Below are 21290 nucleotides of genomic sequence, written 5' to 3'. Positions count from 1 at the left end.
AGAGCCCATGAAGGTGACCGGCCAGATGGTCACTTGGTCTCTGTGCTCAACACTATCAGCTGAGCTGGGAGACAGGTAGGTCCTGGAACTGGTGGGGGTCCTACAGGTGACATACCCCAAGGTAACTTGTGGTCACGGATTACCTGGGCTGACCAGGGATCCCCTCCAGGTTCCTGATCCCCTGGACGAAGGTGCCGCTCAGCTCAGCTGCACGGAACTCACTGCTGTGCTCTCCCCACCTGCTCCTCGTTCCTGATAGCGGGGAGTCCGCACTCCTCCCCACGGAGTTCAGGCCTCTGTGATCGGCTCGGCCTCCCTCTTCGGCTGCTCTTCTCCTCCTGCCCCCTGCCTCGACCAGTTCCATCAGGGCTGATTGGGGGAGGGGTTGGCTGTCACCCAAATGGTCAGGGGGGTCAGACACAGACAAGGGGACGAGGGACTGTCCATCACACCTGCAGGCAGGACCTCGTCAGGTGCGGTTTCCAACACCTTAGACAGAAAGAGACAGTTTGAGTGAGATGGACTCTTCAGGGAAGCAGACGTCTGGAAGCAGGAAGAAATTCCAGAATCACAGGTGCAAATACAGAGTATTCAATCCACACGCTGGACAGCAGGGGCGGCATCCAGGTCATTGTCAGGGACCTGGATCCTCCATCCAGCCCCTCCACGCCATCCAGGTGCTCATGGGGAACTTCGCAGGTCTCCTCCCCATCCCTGTGGGCGGTCAGACCACGTGCTGACCTCTTATCAATGCCGGCGCCCGGTCAGGGTCATCGCGGGGACCCGGAGACACGTTAGCCCTCATGCACTTTGATCAGGGCAGAGCCCCAGCCCCGCATCAAAACCCATTGATTCTCACTCTGTGCACCAGTTTCCATACTTTCAGGCCCACCAGGTACTAGAGGCAGCGCACAGGGAATGGGGGAGTGGCCGAGACGGGCAGACGCAGGCCGAGCCCAGGGAAGGAGTGACACCTGGGAGAGCGTCAGTGACAGGGCCACCGTGAGAAGCTCCGCGAGCGTGTGGTGAGTGGCCGCCTGCTCATCAAACCTCGTGGTTCTGAAAGGGACTGAAGTGGCTTCTCAAACCCACACTGCGCAGCAAGATCCATGCGTTCCTCTCCCAGAGTTCGCTGAGCACCTACTGTGTGCAGGCCCTGCGCTGGGAGCTGAGCGCGTGCTGAGGACCAGATGGGTCCCGCCCTCAGTCAGGTGGGGGAGAAACGCTGGTCCAGAGGAGACCCCGTTACCCCTTGATGAGGATGTTCCTGAGCTGTGGGGAAACAGTTGGGGGGTGACTAACTCTGAGCCTGACCTGGGTCTGGAGTGAGAGCTCCCCGGTAACCCGGGGAGTTTGGGCATTTGGAGACCATCTTCACTTCTCAGCGGAGCTGACCAGATGGAGGGAGGGACTTGCTTGACATCCTGGATCCGGGTCTCCCCAAACCTGAGCTCTGTCCCCAGAATCACCTGGCCTCGGGGTCTCAGGGGACAATCACGGTGACAATGCCAACCCCCTTCCTCATTCCCAAGCCACATAGAAAACTGTCCCATGCAGACAGTAATTACAACTCCAGAGGCTAATTTGTAAGGAGATAGTGGAAAGGTGTTATTTAAATAGTGATTATTAAACTCATGCTGGGGATTTGCTACATAATAGGTAATTATCTGTGACCTAATTGTGAAAACACTATAGTCAATTCCATCTGGCTCTTTCCGCTTAACCCAGGGTTTATTCTGGGGAGTGACCCAGTCCGTTGCATCATAGATATCGGCTTAAAAATGTTTCTATTAAATCCACACTGAAGTCACTTTTGGAAATTTCTCTGAGAACATGTTGATTTTCTAAGATCTTGGCCCCCGGTGTCTGAGTGGAGACGCTGTCTCAGACTTGAGAGGCTTTTGCCGTACAAATTACTTCCCCCTCATGTGCAGCCAGAACATATCAAATCATTTATGCCTTTAAACATTTATATAATTATTTATCTGCTTATTGTTTCTTAGACTTTTATGTCCATTCATTCAGTTTTTTGTCATTCATTTATTGGTCTGTCACTGGTTTCTTCACATGCTCATTTATGTGTTACTTCATTCCTTCATTCTACTCCCATGCGTGTCCTTTCATCCACTCGTCCGCCCTTCCATTGTCCATTTGGGCCCCCAGCTCCTCACACGGTCACCAGGGATTTCTTCTTACATCCTTTCTCTCCTTGGTTCATTCATTTGCTCACTCCTGATGGTTCTCATTCATTCATCACTTCGTTCATGCATTTATTCCATGATTCTTTGGTTCATTCATTTACTCAACAGTTCATGTGTTTTCTAATAAATTCATTCATCCACAACACATCATTTGACAAAATTCACTACTTTATTACTGTACTCTATGTATTGGATGTCCCTGCCACCGCCATCCCCCCAGCATATTCACCGCATCTCAGTAGAAAGGGACCTGTTATTATTATTATTATCGTAAAATGTAAAACACACACAGAGGAAAGCATACACGTCGTAAATCTACAGCTCAAAGAGCTCCCAGTAACTGAACACACCATTGGGATATGAGCGCCCACCCAGGAACCTGTCTGTGCTCTTCTCTCTCTCTCAGTTGTCATCTTAGTTTTGGGTCCCGTGTTAGCAGAGCTTAAGGCTTCAATGACTGCAATTAAGTTGGGAGGTGAAAAGAAACACTTGGGGGAGGAGGGGAAGTGAGCCAGGGGAGGGAAGCCCTCCAAAAAAGCCTGTGTTCAAACCAGGAGGCAGTGCTGCATACATGTGCACACGAAAGTGCCCCCATCAGAACAGCTGGCTGCGTATTTACACACCAGCTACCTCGCCGTTGGTTGCCTTAGGTCGAAGGCTCTTCCCAGGGCTGGGGCATTAATGCTGGGACAAGCAAGTTCTGCCACACAGGGTACTGGGGTAGGATTTGGTGATCAAAAAACACCCCTTGGGCAAAGAAACTCAGGGGCTGATGGTTGGAAGTTGGTCCTGGACTGAAGTAGTAAAGGCAGGACTTTCAACGGTAGCCCGTCAGCAGGGTCACCAGTCCCACGACCTCTCCACTCCCTGCCTGTTTACCATCCTCCATCCCACCTTCACTTGGACTTATTGTCACGTTCGACTCAGAAGGATCCTTAGACACAAACAGGCCTGAGGGCTCTATTTTATGCATTGGGGAAACTGAGCCCAGAGAGTGGAAGCAAAAGGTTCCAGATCACTCGGTCAGCTGTGCGAGGACCCAAGCCCCACCCAGGCCTCTGCTCAGCTTGAGGTGACCTCTGACCTCACTTCTGAATTCTCTGCCAGAAACATTCACCAAGAACAAAACCAGCAAACGGAAGCTGCTGCCTTGAAAAAGCCAGAGGCTGATTTGCTCTCGGGGCGGGGGGGGGCGGGGGGGGGGCGGGGGGCTGTCTTTGCTTTTTAGAACTCCTCCCCCAAACAGACACACTTAAAAGCCACGTTTGCAGATGGAAGGTGCCCATCAGCCTCAAGTCAAAAGAAATGCGTGTGATCACTTGCCCCTGTGAACAGAGCATGCATGATGTATTTACATCTCGTTCAAGTCCCATCTGGAGGATATATTATAGGAGGAGAGGGTTTGACCTGGGACAATTCAGTCACCATATATGCACTTCAGTGCCTACACTTAACTTCATTTAAATTGAGAAAGAGAACATAGCCTTTAAAGGTTACCTTCCTTCAAAATGTTCTGGGTCTGTGCCGTGTGAGCACATGGGGAACGTGTGAAAGTTTGGTGTTTGTCACTTATCTAATCCCACCCTCTGGTCTTTCTCCACTGCTGCAAAGACCCAATTTTCTGCAACTCATCACCAGCAAATTCTCTTTGCAGCCTGAGTTTGCCATTTGCATCTCCTTGAAGAGACTGGACACAGCTCCTGGGCCAGGGGACACGAGGCCAGGCAGCTGAGCGATTATATTTCAGCTCTGTCATTTCCGTCATGGGCTACTAATAATAGCTACCATCTCCTGAGGGCCTACTATGCGCCAGGAGTGGTGCTGGGGGCTTTGGGCAAACGTTCACTGCAACCCTGCAACGTGGAGGCTTATTTATACTCCCACCATTGCCTCCTGCCTGGATTATGTCCAAGCTGCCCAGCTGGTCTCTCTGATTCCACAGCTCTGCTTGCCTGTAGATCCCATCCCACCCCTACCTATGGACACCACAAAAAGGGACGGTCTTGCTCTCAGAGTGAATTTTGGCCATTGAGCCAGCAGAATGGGTGCAGAGAGGGTGCTAAGCCCCACTCTGTTTTCTGGTTTAGGAGGGGGCCAGGCAGTGAACTGGCATGGCCTGGCAGCCCTCAGCCTGGGAGGAAGGAAAGTGCATCCAGGCTGGCTGGCACTTCGTGGCTGGCTCTAAGTGCCCATGGGGAGAGTGATGGGTCAAATCATCAAAGGAAGCTGACCTTTGGGTCATCCTTGACCCTTGGGTCGGGAGTCATCTGGCTCACCCACCAGATGTATCTGGGCACCTGGTCCCTCTTGAGGTCCCGTGATTCCTTGAGTTACAGTAAGAGCTATCTGTGTTGAGTACCTACTGCGATCATGTGACAAATATCTACTGAGAGCCCACGAGGTGCCGTGCACTGGGGCGGCAGCAGTGAACCCCACGAAGCGGGCAGTGACAAAGACGGGCCAGCCGGACTCCCGCTGTGTCCACTGTGCTGGTGGCCTCTGTAGTCACGTGACAGCTCCCCTTTCACACTCTGGCCCCTCCTGCTGCTGAACTTCAGGCACTCCTCTCCTTCCCTCCTTTCGGGTCCTGGTCCTTGCTCTTTTCTCTCTTTGGAGCTGGGGCTGGGGCTCGGGGGGAGGGAAACAACAGGCACATGGAGGACAAATCACAGAGCCAAGTGGGGTCTTCTTCCTGTTTCTTCCCCTAAGAAATGGGCAGTTTTACGCAAATTCATTTAAGCCCAGCCCATCACTAAAGAAGAAAACAAAGCCGGTTGGATTCATTTTCTTGGTCAGCTTGTTCAAGCCTGGTATTAATCTATTCGTCAGCTTAGTTCATCAGGAGAAAACACGCTTCTTCAGGAGTTTTCTAACTGAAAAGAATGCCTCATTAAGTCAAACATATTAACCTGAGAACAGTATTGATGTCAGAGAGACGGATGAATGTCACTATAGGGAAGGCACAGTAGTCCTCGAGGGACCCCACCAGCCATTAGAAACTCTCTGCAAATGCACTCAGCTGTTGTCCCAAGGATGTGGAATCTCGAGGGAGGGATGGAGATGGGAAAGGAGCTGGTGTGGAGCTGCGGTCATCCCGGGGAGCGGGGCCCTGATGAATGCCGGCATCTTTGAATGCTGTGAGGGGCACATGGCCAAGGGAGGCACCAAGTGTAAAGTGACTCATTGTTGGGTCCAAAGGGAGGGACGCTGGGATTAGCCTCTAGAACAGGAGGGAGGGCAGGAGGGTCAGAGTTCAGACATCAGAACACTGGGTCCTGGTCCCAGGTCTCCTCATCACAGTGGACGAGGTTTGATTCCAGCTCATCTTTACTAAGCCGAGCGCTGTGTTGGGACTTTCACATGCATTGTATTCATGCAACCCTCACAGAATCCCAGGGAAACTGAGGCTCAGAGGAGTTAAGGGCCTTGCCCAACTTAAGGTCATGAGTGAGTGGGAGGGAGAGCTGAGACTGAGATCTAGGTTGGGTGACCCTGGGGGAGGCTTCCTCTCCCAGCCCCCCACTCCCACCCCCAGCCTCACCCTCCTGGTGGTCTGTCTTCCAAGCCTCCTGACTCCATCCTCCAGGACCCTGTAATTCCTCGATTAAAGCTGTGTGGAGACGCTCTCCCTTCACTACCGTACAAGGCACACTGATCACAGGGTTTGGGATAGACCCTGGCTTCCATACGGCCCAGGAGCACACCCGCTGTGAACCCCCAGGGCCAACTTTAGTTCTGAGCGAACTGAAGTTCCCAGCACGTTGTGGATGATCAGCACCACTGGTCTGCCTGCTGGGAGCTGAGCTCCTGGGCCATCCAACTGGACTTGGGCTTTGGTGAAGGGCCAGGCAGGCGGGCGGCAGAGGAGCAGAGTTGCCCTTCCGGATGTGCAGCCCAACACCCATATCCCACACAGCTTCCCCTGGGGTCTGGCACATGCCTGGTTTCAAGGCAGAGATGACCTCACCACGATCTTTCGAACTGGGCAGTTCGCATGTGAGTGGGGCAAATGAGCCCAGGGCACTGGAGAGAGTCCAGTCCCAAGGGCGGGGAGAGGGAAGAGTGGGAAGCGTCTGGAGACAGAGGCAGAGTCACGGGGAATGACACAGAGAAAGTCTGGGAGACAGCATGGAAGAGATGCCTGGGCCAGAGGAGGGTTCTGTACAAAGGGCCAGGTCAGCTGGTCCAAGGTGAGGTAAGAGAGGGGAAAAGTAGAAATGTATATTTCCAACTATCCAAACCCCTAGCTGACCATCTGCATTCTCCTCGTCATTGATTTATGAAGTAATGGACATATGGAGGCACATGTCTTGGCCATCATGTTGGAGATCTCATTTGACTCTAAAAATAAAACTGTCCCTGAGAGGCGGTTGTTATTAGCCTCATGTGTCAGGTGAAGAAGCTGAGGCCCAGAAATGCTGAGTGCCTGGCTAGGGTCACAGAGCTCGAAAGAGCCTGGATCCACAGCGGGGGCTGCCTGAGCCCAAGGGCCATGACCTCCCCACTGGCCACGTTGCATCTCACATCAGCAGGTCCAGCTGGACAGCGTTTGTTTCCCCTGCAAGGTACAGACATCTGGAAAATGTCTGCTTCTGGCCCCTCTCCCTCCTCAATCTGGCTCTGAGGCAGGATGGGTCTCCTAGGCAGGAGATGTGAAGACTAGGAACTCTTGCCAGTCTCGCCTGTGGAGAGGCAGGCCCTGCCACTGTGAGTCAGCACAAGCCCCAGGGACCTGGCATAGACCCGTGGGGACCCCTCTGATCCGGAGCTGGTGCTTCCCCTTCGCCCAGCTATTCAGGGAGGGGTGTGAGTTCCCCTCACCGTGGGCACCTGCTCGCACGTGGTGCATTTTTATTTCAGTCGACAAGTGCAATTCATTTAAGGCTCTCTGCTGGTTATTTCACGTCTCCAAAGCATGCTCTTCATGGAAAGATCAATTCCAAGAGAACACCTAGTTACCGAGGACTACAGCCCAGGACACAGTCTCTCAGAGAGCTCTGAGGAACTGCTTGGAAGAGGCAGGGGGGAGGTGAGCATATACGTGATTTTGGAGAAGGGGTACATGCACTCACACACACATCTTGGTAGAAGGTTGCTGCTAGGCACGAGGCACACATATCTCAGCTAAAGATTTTAGTGCTTTTCTTTTTTTTTTTTTTATTACAAATGCTTTATTTATTTATTTATTTTTCACAGAGGAAGCTTGGTGGTGGAAATGTAGCCGTTTGATGCTTTTATGACGAAGAGTTAAAGCTCAGGCTCTCTTTCTCATAGAACGTAAATGTGCACCAACACATGTATATGTAATTGTTATCAAAATTAAGCTTAGTCACTAAAAGAAGATTTGCTGTCTGAACTTCCTTCTGTATTTTTTTTCACCTTCCACATCAGGCACTGGGGCATCTGGCCTCTCAGGAAGATCTGGGTCTAGTTCTTCCGATATCATTCTGTTTCTTATGGCCATCACTGGAACACCCACTTGAACCATCTTGAGATATCTGGCATATCTTACATCCTTGCTACAGTTAAGATATTTTCTGCTGTTACTTCACTTTCCCGTGGTCCAGAGTCTCGTAAACTGTTCTGTGACTGCTCTGAAGTGGTTTCACAATGTGTTTCATTTGTGATCCTAGTGACACTTACGGGAGATACTTCAAATATGACATCGTCTAGCCCTGGGATAGATGACAACTTTGCACCTAAAATACTGAGAGTTGTCTCAGTTTGCTGGACACGAAGAGAGAGGTCTGCCAGTTTCTCCTCACAAACTGTAGAGAAGGGGTTGAGGAACCATACAGTGTGCGCCACAAATGGGTTTAGAAATGCCACCGTTCTTTTCTGTTGAATAGCTGGCACCTTAGTCAGGTCTATGCCTGACCCCGTGAGAGGAAGCCCATCCTCATCCGTCTCCTCAGGGGGTGGGGGACCCAGGTTTCACCCACAAACCCCTCCCCGACCGGGCCCGCCCAAGCCGGTAATAGCGTCCCAGCGCTTTTCTAAGTGTGGGAAGATGCACCAAATTGGGTTGTCTTCGGCTGGGGCTAGGTTGTCAATCAAGGGAGGGTGGGGTTTGGAGACAACTGTCCTCCTGCTGCCACCAGGCCAAGGGATCTGCAGGGTCACCGCCACTCAGCCCGGCCCTCCCCTTGGGTGGAGAGAGGGCTTGGCTGGGACGTCTGCGCTGTTGGTCACTGGCCTCCAGCTCTGCTCAGCATGGGCTCAGCCTTCTGGGCAGCTGTCCTGTTGGTGGAGTTGGGCATTTTGTGTTCTGGGAGGCGTGGCCTGGCTGTTCCTGCTCTCCTGGGGAGCCTGGGGGAGATGAGGGCTCTGAAGCAGCAGGAGAGACCTGCCAATGAGACGAACGAGCAAGGGCCAGAGTCCCAGGGCTAGGTCCCTGAGGCACCTAACGGAGCCCAGGCGTGCCCCAGGCCCAGGTCAGGAACTACAGGGACAGGGTTTGCTCAGATGTGGAGGCCTGGGGTTGGGAAAAGGCGGAGCTGCTCCCACAGTTCAGGGTAGGGAGCAGGCTGGGCGCTGCCGGGGCTCTCTGGGTCCAGGAGAGCGCAGGCCACCGCCAGGGTCCAGGCTCTGTCACCAAGGGCTCAGCCTCTGCAGCTACCAAGACCTGCGTTTGAATCCACCTCTGGCACTGCCCGCCTGTAGGACCCTGGGAAAATGACTTGACCTCTCCAAGACCTAGTTTCCTCATCTGTACGGTGGATTCTGGGCGCCTCCCATTCCAAGTTCATTTCCTCCACGTGCAGATAGGAGGTGAGAAAGTGCAGGCCCTCGAGGCACCGGCTCACCGCCCTCCCCTTCTGAGGGAGCTGGCAGGCGGGAACCCTCACATCTGACTCTCCAGGGGGCATGGAAGACCACTGGCCCTGGACTGGGAGTCAGATGGCCTTGCTGGCCCCTCCACATGTGGCCCTGGGGCCTCGGGGGCCGTGCCCCTCCCCTTGCTGCCCCAAGGGCTCTGTGAGGGGAACGGGCCCCCCGGAAGGAGTGAGGACAATTGTGGCATCTTGGGGGAGGGGGAGACCTGGAGGTGGTCCAGACCCCCCTGATCTCACAGGAGAGGAAACACACATGTTCTCCTCATCCTTGGGTCGTCCCCAGCCCCAGGGGTGACTGAGGAGCTGAGTCCTGCTTGGTTCCTTCCTGCCGGCCATTCAGACCCTTAACTCCTCTGTGTAACGGCCCCTGTCTCAGCCCTTTGCCTGCGGAGGCACCTGGTGCTGGGCTCCAGAAAAATGAGGAAAAAGGGAGGGTCCCCCAGGGACGTGCCCCACGTCCAAGTGCACACAAACCGGTCCACTTCGCGGTTTGCCAAGCTCACCCCCTTCCTTCCCCTGCTCTCACCAGCCTCCACCCCCGTTAGGTGAGTTTCCCTGGCTGCTTCAGCCCCTCCCTCGCAGGCTTGCTGGAATCAGACTGGCCGCGCAGACATGGCAGGAGCCCCACCAGTCTCCCCTGGCTGAACCCCACATCCCTGCCCCTGGGCCTCAGAGCCAGATGGGCCTTTGTCGCACAGCTCAGCAAGCCCTGTCTGCTACCTCGCCCAGTGAAGGGAGGGCACGGGAGCAAGAAGGCAGGTGGGTGGCTTCACAAAAACATTTTGTCATCCTACCACTTTTGAGGTGCCAGGGATACAGCAGCAAAAGGTCCAGGTCCTTGCTGAGCTTACAAATAATTGAACTCACTTCTCTATATTTTTTGAGGGGAAAACTGAGTTCTGGAGAACGGAAGTAACAGTCCCACTTTATAGGTAAGGAGAGTAGTTTCAGAGAGGTCAGGTGGCTGGATTTAAATCTTACACCTAGTGAGCAGCAGAGCAGGATGCAAAGCGTAGTGCGTCCCGAGCCGGCGCACTGGCCCCTGTGAGGAACTGCCCAGGGCCCAGCGCCTGCGGGGACGGGGACGGGGACGGGGGTGCTCCGTGTCGGGGTGTCGGGGGCCGTCCAGCCCTGGCAGAGGTTAATGGTGTGTTACTGCAGGGGCTGCAGGGGCTCCCTTTGCCTCCGAGGGAGGCAGGATGCCTTCAATCATCGGAAGCAGGTGTTCTGTGTTTGCCTCCCGGATGAAGTCTTCCTTGAAGGTAATAAGTAAAGCGGGTACATTAGGGAAGTGACAGCCCCGGGGCTCGGGGTGGGGGGAGGATAAGCGGGGATGTGGTGCAGACCTAGAAAGAGGGGTTTGGCCACCAGGACAGGAGAGACCGCGAATGGAGGCTTTTCTGTGAGCCCACGACACCCCCGCCCTAGGGAGAAGGGGGCCTCAGTCTGTGCTTTCCTCTGAGGATTGCTGCGAGGAGGGCGGTGGGGGGCAGGCGAGGCAGCCCTAGAGGAGGAGTTAGGCACACGGGGATCCCCCAACTCCCTGCTGTGTGACTTTGGGCAAGTTGCCTTCCCTCTCTGGGCCTCAGCTTCCACATCTGTAGATGGGGGACAGTGATTTGACCAGCCCCGCCCTCACAGGATGGTTGAGGACATGAGCCTTAAAAGCTGCACAGATGGACACCCAGGAGCAGAGGGGCAGTGAGGGCAGTGGTCGGGGGTCGGGGGTGGAGTCGGCCACAGGTCCTGGTTCATATCCAACCTGTGACCTCAGGCAAGTTCTTTCATAGTGGCCCAGCAATCTTGCCACTGAGCTCTTCGTCCAAAGCTTTTAGCCTCCATAAATCATTTGTAATAACGTACCACCTTGTAATTACTGCAAAGCCTCCAGAGGAATCAGATGCACTTCAGACGTAATGAACTAATTATTGTCAGGTAAGTCACAATCGGGGAGCAGGGCTGGATTTCACACAGAGTCTCTGTCTGCTGCTGGGCACCAGCTTGGGGACCATCTCTAACGGTGACTTAGTGGGAGCTCCAGGCTTATTCCAGGTAAACAATGGGCAGGATATGGGAAGGGGACTGAGGCACGGGTTATACCTGGAGGTTACTGAAAACCGCATCGCTGCGGATAAGGGCAGTGCGAGCGTGGGATGTGTGTGGGTCCCCTTCAAGGCTCCTGAGCGACAGGTGGGTGACCTTGGGGCTGAGACTTAACCTCTCAGATCCTCAGTTTCCCCACCCAGAAGGTACAGCTGTTGAACACTCCTTCACAGGGAGGACGTGAGGGTCACAGGAAGCTCTCAGCATGGTGCCTGGCACACAGCAGGAGCTCAGAGAAGCAAGTGGCTGTTGACTTGAGACGGCGCCCAGGCAACTTGCTGAGCTGGGGGTAGGGCGCCCTAGCTTCCAGCCCTCACCTGTCCCATCCCTGGTCTCCTGAGGATGCTCTGGGCACCACGTGGCAGCAGGAGGGTGGGTCAACATTGAGATGGCCTGGATGTGGAACAGTGAGGCTCTGGACAATGTGCTTCCACCAAGGTAGACAGGAAGGTGACAGGTGATGGAGACAGAACCTGACATTCTGGCGACAAGTGAGAGATGGCTGGATGGACCAGGCCAGGTGTCCAGCAATGGGTAGTATGCAGACAGGAGCAGCTCCATCCATCAAGGAGGCCTGCTCTCTGGCTCCAAACAAGGCTCCAGGCTGTGGAATCTGGGGTGTTGCTGGTGCTGCACGCTTGTCCCCTTGGCACCCCTGTCTCAGACTTGCTGAGTCTCCTACTTTACGTATCCTTGGTGCTTCCTCTGAGGACTTCCTCTTGGCCAGTTGATGCCTAGGACCAGCCCTCAGCCAGCGAAGGCTGGGGTGGGATGTAAACCCTCCCATTTCCTTGCCCCTCCCCTCCAGTGGGGCAGCTCTGAGATGTGTTCTGCATCACCTTCCAGATTGCCCCGAAGCCGGGACTGAGGCCCTGCTGCCGCAGCAGTCACCTGCTCAACATGCAACTTTTACTGGCCTCCTTCCCTTCCCTGTCTCACTTCCCCAGTCCTCCTGATGCTTACCTGGACCACTTCCCCAATAAACCACCCACCCTCCAATCCTTATCGCAGGGTCTGCTTCTGGGGAAGCCAAGACAGGGGGTAAAAGGGGAGGAGTGGCCCCACAGGAGCAAAGCTGTGACCCAAGTTGTGGTATGGGGACCTCGGTACCAGGCAAGCGTCCGAGGTGGGGATTTGGTATCCGGAGTGAGGCAGGAGTCCATCACCCCTCCCCAAGGATGGTGATGATGAGGAGGTAAAAGTGGGAACAGCAGAAGGTGTTACAGGCACCTCCTCCATCAGGCACGGCTCACACGAATATTTATGGAACATGGCAGATCTCATTTCATCCTCCCTATAATGGAATGACTTTGGAACCACTTTTATCCTAAGTCTAGAATCCTATAGTTTTAGAGCTGAAAGTACCTTCACAATCTCTTGGTCTAGTGCCCAGATCTTGGTTTCTAATATGATTCTAAAGTGAAAGGAAACACAGGTCCCTAGAGGAATGGCTGATTCTGGGACTGAGGAAGGGAATATACAAGATGAGCCTGGGGCATCTTGTAAGAAAGTAAGGAAGTGCTCAAGAACAGAATGATGGGAGCATGGCAAAGGGACAAAGGAACCTGAACGAGCCCCCCAAAGATGATACAATTTGAAAAACAAGATAAATGATACAATACTAAAACTAAAACCCAAAGTATAAAATAAATATCCATGAGCCCATACTGATATGAATAAATAAATGAATAAATAAATAGAAGAGGAGAGACAAATCTTCCTTACAGAAGAATTCCAAAGAATTTATACTCCCTGCTCCAAGAAGTAGAATTTAACTCCCTAACCCTTGAATTTGGGCCATACTCAATGATTTGCTTGCAAAAAATCAAGCATGGGAAGGGCAGGAGTGGGTGAATGGGGAGTAACTTGGCAAACATCACCTTGACCACGTGATGGATGTTAACATCACAGTGATAAATCCTGTAGCATGTGTCCCCAGAAATGATGTGATGAGAAGGGCACTTCACCTCTGTGCAATTCTCCCCCAGTCTAGTCATGAAGAAAACAGGCCAACTCAGACTGAGGAGCGTTCTGCAAAATGTTCCTCAAGACTCAAGGTCATACGGGACAGGAAAGGCTGAGAAACTGTCACAGACCAGAGGGGGGCGTAAGGAGATACATGGACTAAATGTAATGTGGTATGCTGGGTGGGATTATGCAACAGAAAAAGGATATTGGAGGAAAAACTAGTGAAAATAGAATAAAGTCGAGTTTACTTAACAGTGACGTGTCAATGTTAGTTTCCTAGGTTTAACAAATGAACCCTAGTTCCTAAGACGTTAACGTCAAGGGAACTGGGTGAGCAGTGCAAAGGTACTCCCTTTACTCTTTTTGAAACTTTTCTGTGAATATAAATTCTTCTAAAAATAAAAAATGTATTAAAAAAACCCCCACTCCTGGTTTGATTCCCTCACTTTAATACATGAACAAAGATCTTTCAGTGACTGAAGCTGGGGAGGTCCCGGCTGGGAGAACGACGTCGGATCTCATTGTCCTCCCAGCCTTTCTACCCTCCCCCGAAGCCCTTCAATAAAATGGCTTGATCCATCCCCCACCAGAAAAAAATAATACGACCCGGAGAGGCTACCAGACTGCAGAAAGTTCTCATGTGGCATTAGTGGAAAATCCAGGGATGGCCTTCCTTAAAAAGAGAGTAAAGGGAACCTGACCAGCAGAGGCGTAGACAAATCTGAGGCTTACTTTTCTCACCCAACAAGGTGTCTGGAAGGGGCTGGTGAAGGGCCAGCAGCTCCAAGATGCCATTGGCTCATTCTCCTCCTTTATCTCCCCTCGATGTCCTCCACGCACTCGGGCGCCCCTGAGGTCACATCGCGGTTGCTCCCCAGGGCCTCGGGGCGCCTTTTAGGATCAGCGGCAGGCTGTCCACGGAATTTCCCAGAATGCCCTGCAGCCACCTCTGCCCCGTCTCATTGGCCGGAGCTGTGTCACATGACTACCTGCAGAAGGGGAAATGTAATGTTTTTAAGTAGGGGAAATTGTTGTCCCGGACAAAATAGGGGTCGTGTTAGGAGGAAAGAAGAGGAGGGTGACTCTTGGTGGGCAGCCTGCAGTCTCTGCCCCAACATTTACAATCTCATTTTCATGTTTGCTACCTCCCTGGATCCACACAAGCATGTTTGCTGTGAGCAGGCAGTGAGAGGCTGAGCCACTTGCCCGGGACCCCACAGGAGTGGTTTGAGGAACCAGGCTAGAGCCCGGCTCCCTGCAGCTCCCCAGATCTGCCCTCCTGCCCCGCGTTGTCTGCTCTCTCTTCTCTCACCGTCCCAATTCTCTGCCTCTCCAGCTCCCCAGACCAGCTGGGCTTGGCACGTTCTCACAGCCTGGAGAGGAGGGGTCAGTGGTTTACCACTTATGGTTCTGGCAACACTTTAAAGTTGAGACCCACTTTAAAGAAACCTGCTATTGACTTGTCACACTCCTGCACCGCTAGTGGGATGTTCTCTGCAGTCGTCTTTGTGGAGGACACTTGAGCAGCATCTATCACAATTCAAAAGGCACTTAGCTTTTGGTCCAATAATTTTACTTCTAGGAGTTAGTAATTCTGAAACGCTCAAGGATATGCATTTATGCAAGGAGGTTCTCTACAGCATTACTTGCAATAGCAAATAAAACATTGGAGACAACATAAAGGTCCATCAACAGGAGATTGGTTAAATAAATAATGATGCATCCATGCTACTGAACACTAAGCAGTCATTAAAAAGATTGAGTTTGGTCTCTTAGTACTAACATGGGAGAATCTCTATGACACAGTTTTGAACAAAGAAAACAAGTTTCTTGAAAAATATGAGCAGCATGATGCAAAAATACTCTGTCTTGGTTTGGCACAGATAAATGTGTGGAAGGATGTGCAACTTTGTTGGGAGACCCTTGGGAAAATTCATCACAGGTCTGAAACTCACATGCACCTTTCCAAAGCCATTTATGCATTAGATCTCATCCTTTCTCGTCTGCTCAAGAACATCACCCCAGCAATTCTCTTCTTCCTTCTGCATTATCAAAGTTCCCCTCTCCACTGGATCACTCCCATCAGTGTGCAAACACGCCAGTATTTACTTCTACAGCCACAAAGAATAAAACACACAATAAAATTAAAAAGAAAAACCACCTCTCCTGCTACAAACACATTGCTTTATCTTTACGGTCAAACCTCTTGAAAGGATTATTTATACTCATCACTTCCTACTTCTCTCCTCCAATTTTCTCTTAACACACTCATGTCAGGATTTCATCCCCACCTCTTCATCCAAAACTGCTCTTGTGAAAGTGACCAATGACCTCACACTGTCACATCCAGTGATCAGTTTTCAGCTGTCATCTTACTCAGCCCGTTACTCCCTCCTCCTTGAAACCCTCTCTCCCCTCTGTGCCCGTCCTCTCGTGGTTTTCCTCCTACTTCCCTGGCTGTCTTTCTCCATCTCCTTTGCTGGTTTCTTCTTGGCTCCTCGACTTGTACACTTGTGCTGTCCCTGGGCTCCATCTTTGGTCCTCTTCTCCTTATCCTCTCTCACTCTCCTGGGGACCTCATATTCATTACAAGCCATTCATATACTGGTGGATCCCAAATTTACATCTCAGCCTAGACCTCTTCCTGAATGCCAGGCTTATACATCCAACTGTCTATTCAACATCTCCACCTGGGAGCCCAACAGGTATCCAATGTCCTTCACACATCCCAACTGACGTCCTGTTCTTCACCTGCCTCACTTCCCAACCTGCTGCTCCCACTGTGTCCCTCAGCTCAGTTAAGGCAACTCCATTCTCACAGTTTCTCAGGCCAGAAACCTGGAGTCATGCTTGACCTATCACATCCCATACCACATCTATCAGCAAATATTGCTTTTCAAAACATTTGCAGAACTTGACCACTTCTCGACTCCACAGCTACCTCCCTGGTCCCCCATCCCAGTCACATCATCTCTGTCTTGAATTATTGCAATAGCTTCCTAACTGCCCTCCCTGTTTCCTTTTTCCTCTAAGAGTCAGCTCTTCATAAAATGTCCTGTGTGATCCTAGTTAACTTGTCATATCACGTCCATCACGTACTCAGAACATTTCAGTGACTCCATTTCAGTCAGGGAAGAAGCCAGTGTCCTTGCAATGGTTCACCCAGACCTACATGAACTGAGCCCCTACCCCTACCCCAACCACCTTGCTGACTTTATTCCTACCTACTATCTCCCTGCTCCCTCTTCATGCAGTTGCAATTAGATTGTGGGTAGAGCTGGAGTGGGGGTGGAAGAGTAACATCTGGGGACTGGCTAGGCATTTTTTTTCTTCCTCTCTTGTTGTCTCAAAGCTTCTCCATGCGGTCTCTTTCGGTGGATGAGTTTGAATTTCCTCATGATAAAAGCCTCAGGGCAGTCAGAATATTTATATGGCAGCTCAAGGCTCTAGCATGAATGTTCCTAAGAACCAAGAGAAAGCTTTATTGTCTTCTATGACCTAGCCTGGAAGTCACATAGTGTCACTTTTGTATTCTATTGATTGACCAGACAGTAAGCTTACTCTAGGTTTAAGATGAAGTGGCATAGACCTTATTCTTCTGTCGAAGGAGTGTCAAAGAATTTGCAGACATGCTTTGAGACTGACACAGATAATGTATATTGTTCTTAAACAAAGTCTTACAAGATTCTGAGTGACCTTCTGGTAGAAAGAGTACATGTCAGCACAGAGAGAAGAGGATATGAAATGATCGTCAATGTCTGTCTAAAATTCATTCTGTCTAAAGATTATGTCAAGGCCTCTGGTTCTGGCCAAGATGGAGTAGCCTAATTTCACCCAGGTATTCCCTCTGACAACTAAAATCTCTGGACAGAATTCAACAAAAACTCAAAGGAACACTCTGGAAGGTGGAAAGAAGGAAGCAGACTTCCCAGGACCACAAGAGTTTAGGAATAACATGGTGGTGAGTTCTTTGAGTTCTCTTATTGTGTCTCATATACCCTAGACAGAGTTCTGTAGATGTCTCCAACCTGGAACAATGAACAGGCACAAGCAAAAAAAATAAATTCCAAGAAAATCCTATTTTTCCCTAGGCAAGTAACAGGGGTAAGGCTTGTCTAACATACAAGAACATTTTGGGGCCATACCACCTGATCTAACCGAATATCAATGGGAAAACAATGCCACATTCTTATGATATCAACAGGGCAAACAGAGAGATGATCTTCCACTTTCCCCACACACCTGAAAAGTGGGTGGTGGTGCTCTGATTTCCCCTCTGGTGGTGTCAGCAGCGTCCAGTGGTGAGCAGAACTTCCACCTCTATCTAGCATCAGTATGATTGAGTGAGGTAATGTGAGGCAGGGTTAGTCAGCACTCCACTCACCAGCCACCTCGCTCTGGTCTCAGCAGGGAACAATGGAGAGATGGACACACATTGGGCAGCAGCAAGGTTGAGTGAGGGAGTGTGAGGCAGTGTTAGTCAGCTTTCTGGTCTCCCCTACCTTTTCTTCTTTCCATGGGGCTCAGTGAAGATCTGAGCTTCCACTCCCAGCTGGCAGCAACAAGGCAGAATGAGGTGGGTTTGTGAGGCAAAATTATTTGTCACTCTAGTCTCCTTGCCCTGTGTCAATGAGGACAGAGTCGTGACTTCCGGCTTCTTACGTGTTGGATTGGAAATTGGAAGTCTCTGCAAGTTTTTTGTTAATGTTGTTTTGCTTTTTTTTGTTTGTTTTAGATTTCTTGGGGTTTTTTATGTAGACAATCATATCATCCACAAGTAGGGACAGTTTTATTCCTTCCTTACCTGTTTATATGCTTTTCTTTATTTTTATTGCACTGGCTAGAACTTCCAATACTATGTTGAGTAAGGTGAGACCACACCTCCTTGCCTTGTTCCCAATCTTAAGGTGAAAGTATTGTCCTTCACCATCAAATACAATGTTAGCTGTAGGGTTTGTTGTTTTTGTTGTGGTTTGGTAGAAGCTTTTATTACATTGAAGAAATTCAGCACACTGTATTCCTAGTGTGCTGAATATTTTTTATCATGAATAGACATCCAACTTTATCACATGTTTACCCATCAATTTATACAATCATATAATTTTTTCTTCTTTAGCCTGATGATATGGTGGATTACACTGACTGATTTTTGAATATTGAACTAGACTTTCACACTTAGGATATATCCTACATGGTCAAAGTTTATAATTGCTTTTATACATTACTGGATTCAATTTTCTGATACTTTGTTGAGAATTTTTGTAACTAAGCTCATGAATAATTTTGGTCTATAATTTTCATTTTTGTACTGTCTTTGAGTGGTTTTGGTATCAAGGTAATTCTGGCCTCATAAAATGAGTCATGAAGTGCCTCTCTTATTCTATTTTCTCAAAATGATTGTGTGAAATTGGTGTTAATTCTTTCATTATTTGATAGAATTCTTAAGTGAAACCATCTACTCCTGGGGATTTTCTTTTGGAGGAGCTTTTAAATTATGAATTCAATTTCTTTAATTGTTATAGGACTATTCAGATTGTCTCTTTCATCTTGGTTGAGTTTTGATAGTTTGTGGTTTTCACAAAATTGGTTAATTTCTTCTAATTCTAAATTTATGTGCATGAAGTTGTTCATATTATTACCTTACTATAATTCTAGTGGCTGTAAGATATGTAATAACATTCCCCATTTCATTCCTGAAGTTGATTATTTGTGTCCTCTGTTTATCTTTGTCAGTCTTTCTAGAGTTTTATTAATTTGTTGTTAAATTTTCCCAAAGTACCTACTTTTCATTTCATTGATTTTCTCTATTCTTTTCCTATTTTAAAATTAACTGATAGCTGTTGTCTACAAGAAACCTATTTTTAAATATAAAGATTAAAAGTAAAAGGATGAAGAAAGATATACCATGCTGGCATTAATAATAATAAAAAAAGTCAGAATAGCTATATTAATTTCAGATAGAGAAGACTTTAGTTCAAGGAAAGGTATCAGGGATAAAAGAAGACATTGCATAACATGAAGGAGTCAATTCTCCAAGAAGATATAACAATTCTTTTTTTTTTGACATAACAATTCTTAATGTGTATGCAGCTCATAACAGAGGATCAAGTTATGTGAAACAAAAAATGATGGAACTGCAAGAAGTAGATGAATCCACTGTTATAATTGGAGACTTCAACACTCCTCTGTCAAAATGGACATGTGCAACAGGCATAAAATCAGTAAGGACATAATTTAATTCAACTACACCACCAACTGGATATAATGCATATCTACAGACTACTTCATCCAACAACAGCAGAATACACATTTTTGTCAAACTCACATGAAACGTTCACCAAAATAGACAACATTTGGGGCCGTGATACATACCTTAATGCATTTAAAAGAAAAGAAATCATACAATGTCTGCTCTCAGGCCACAGTGGGATTAAACTAGAAACAAGAGCAGAAATGTAGCTGGAAAATCTCCAAATACTTGAAGGCTAAGCAAAATACTTTTAAGTAACACATGAGTCAAAGGAGAAAGCTTGAGGAATTAAACAATATTTTGAATTAAATAAAAATGAAAATAGAACTTATCAAAATTTGTTAGATACAGTGAAATTATTGCTTAGAGGGAAATGTATAGCAATGAATGTGTATATTAGAAAAGAAGACAAATCTAAAAACAATCAAAGTTTCCACCTTAAAAAACTAGAAAAAGAAGAGGAAATAAAACCCAAAGGAAACAGAAGAAAGAAATAATTAAAATTAGAGCAGAATCAATGGAATTAAAAACAGGAAATCAATAGAGAAATCAATAAAACCAAAAGATGTTTCTTTGAAAAGATCAATAACATCAATAAGCTTCTAGCTAAGCTAACAAAGAGAAAAAGAAGACACAAATTACTAATATGAGATATGAAAGAGGGGACATCACTACAGATCCCATGGACATGAAAAAAAGATAATAAAGAAATACTATGAACAAGTCCATGCCCACAAATTTGATAACCTAGAAGAAATGGACCAATTCCTTGAAATACACAATCTACCAAAGCTCACACAAGAATAAACAGATGATCTTAATAGGCCTATACCTATTAAAGAAATTGAATCAATAATTAATAACCTTCCAAAACAGAAAGCACCAGGCCCAGACGGGTCCCTGGTGAAGTATACCAAACATTTAAGGAAAAAATTATACCAATTCTCTACAATCTCATTCAGAGAATACAAGCAGATGGAATACTTCCAAACCTATTCTATGAGGCCAGCATCACCCTAATACCAAAAGTAGACAAAGACATCACAAGAAAAGAAAACTACACACCAATATCTCTCATGAACATAGATGCAAAAATCCTCAACCAAATATAAGGAAATAGAATCCAACAATATGTAAAAAGAATTATACACCACAACAAAGTAGGATTTATCCCAGGCATAAATCAAAAATTTATGTTTCACCCTTCAAAAATCAATTAATGTACTCCATTACATCAACAGGCTAAAGAAGAAAACTCACATGATCATATCAATAGATGCAGAGACATCATTTGACAAAATGCAACACCCATTCGTGATAAAAACTCTCAGTAAACTAGGACTAGAGGGGGAAATTCTTCAATTTGATAAAGAATATCTATAAAAAACACCTAGTGCTAACATCATACTTACCAGTGAGAAACTTGAGGCTTTTCCACTGAGAAGTGAAGAATGTTTTCTCTCACCACTTCTTTTCAACGTTGTACTGGTAGTCTTACCTAATGGAGTAAGACAAGAAAATGAAATAAAAGGTATATGGATTTAGAAAGAAGAAATTAAAATGTCTTATTTCACAGATGACCTGATTGTCCGTGTAGAAAATCTAACAAATTGACAAAAAAATAAAAAATAAAAAACAAAAAAACCCAAAACAAACAAAAGAAAAACAAACAAACCCTCCTGGAACTAAAAAGTGATTACAGTATAGTAAGATTGCAAGATGCAAGATGAATACATAAAAATCGATCACTTTCCTATGTACCAACAGTGAACTTACAGACTTTGAAATTAAAATCAGACTTCGAAATTAAAATCACAGTACCATTTCCATTTACACCGCCAAAAGGAAATACTTGGGTATAAATCTAATAAAATATATACTAGATCTGTATGAGGAAAACCAAAACTCTGATTAAAGAATTCAAGGAACTAA

General features: G+C 48.2%; 1 pseudogene; it reads right to left on the bottom strand.

The window, feature by feature from the left end:
* Positions 1-7526: 7526 nt before the first annotated feature.
* LOC102981907 (WASH complex subunit 3-like) lies at positions 7527-8135 on the bottom strand (annotated as a pseudogene).
* Positions 8136-21290: the final 13155 nt, after the last annotated feature.

The sequence above is a fragment of the Physeter macrocephalus genome, chromosome 3 (assembly GCF_002837175.3).
Source record: "Physeter macrocephalus isolate SW-GA chromosome 3, ASM283717v5, whole genome shotgun sequence".
Classification (NCBI taxonomy): Eukaryota; Metazoa; Chordata; class Mammalia; order Artiodactyla; family Physeteridae; genus Physeter; species Physeter macrocephalus.
Note: the sequence above shows the minus strand (reverse complement) of the source record. Positions and strands in the feature narration are given on the sequence as shown.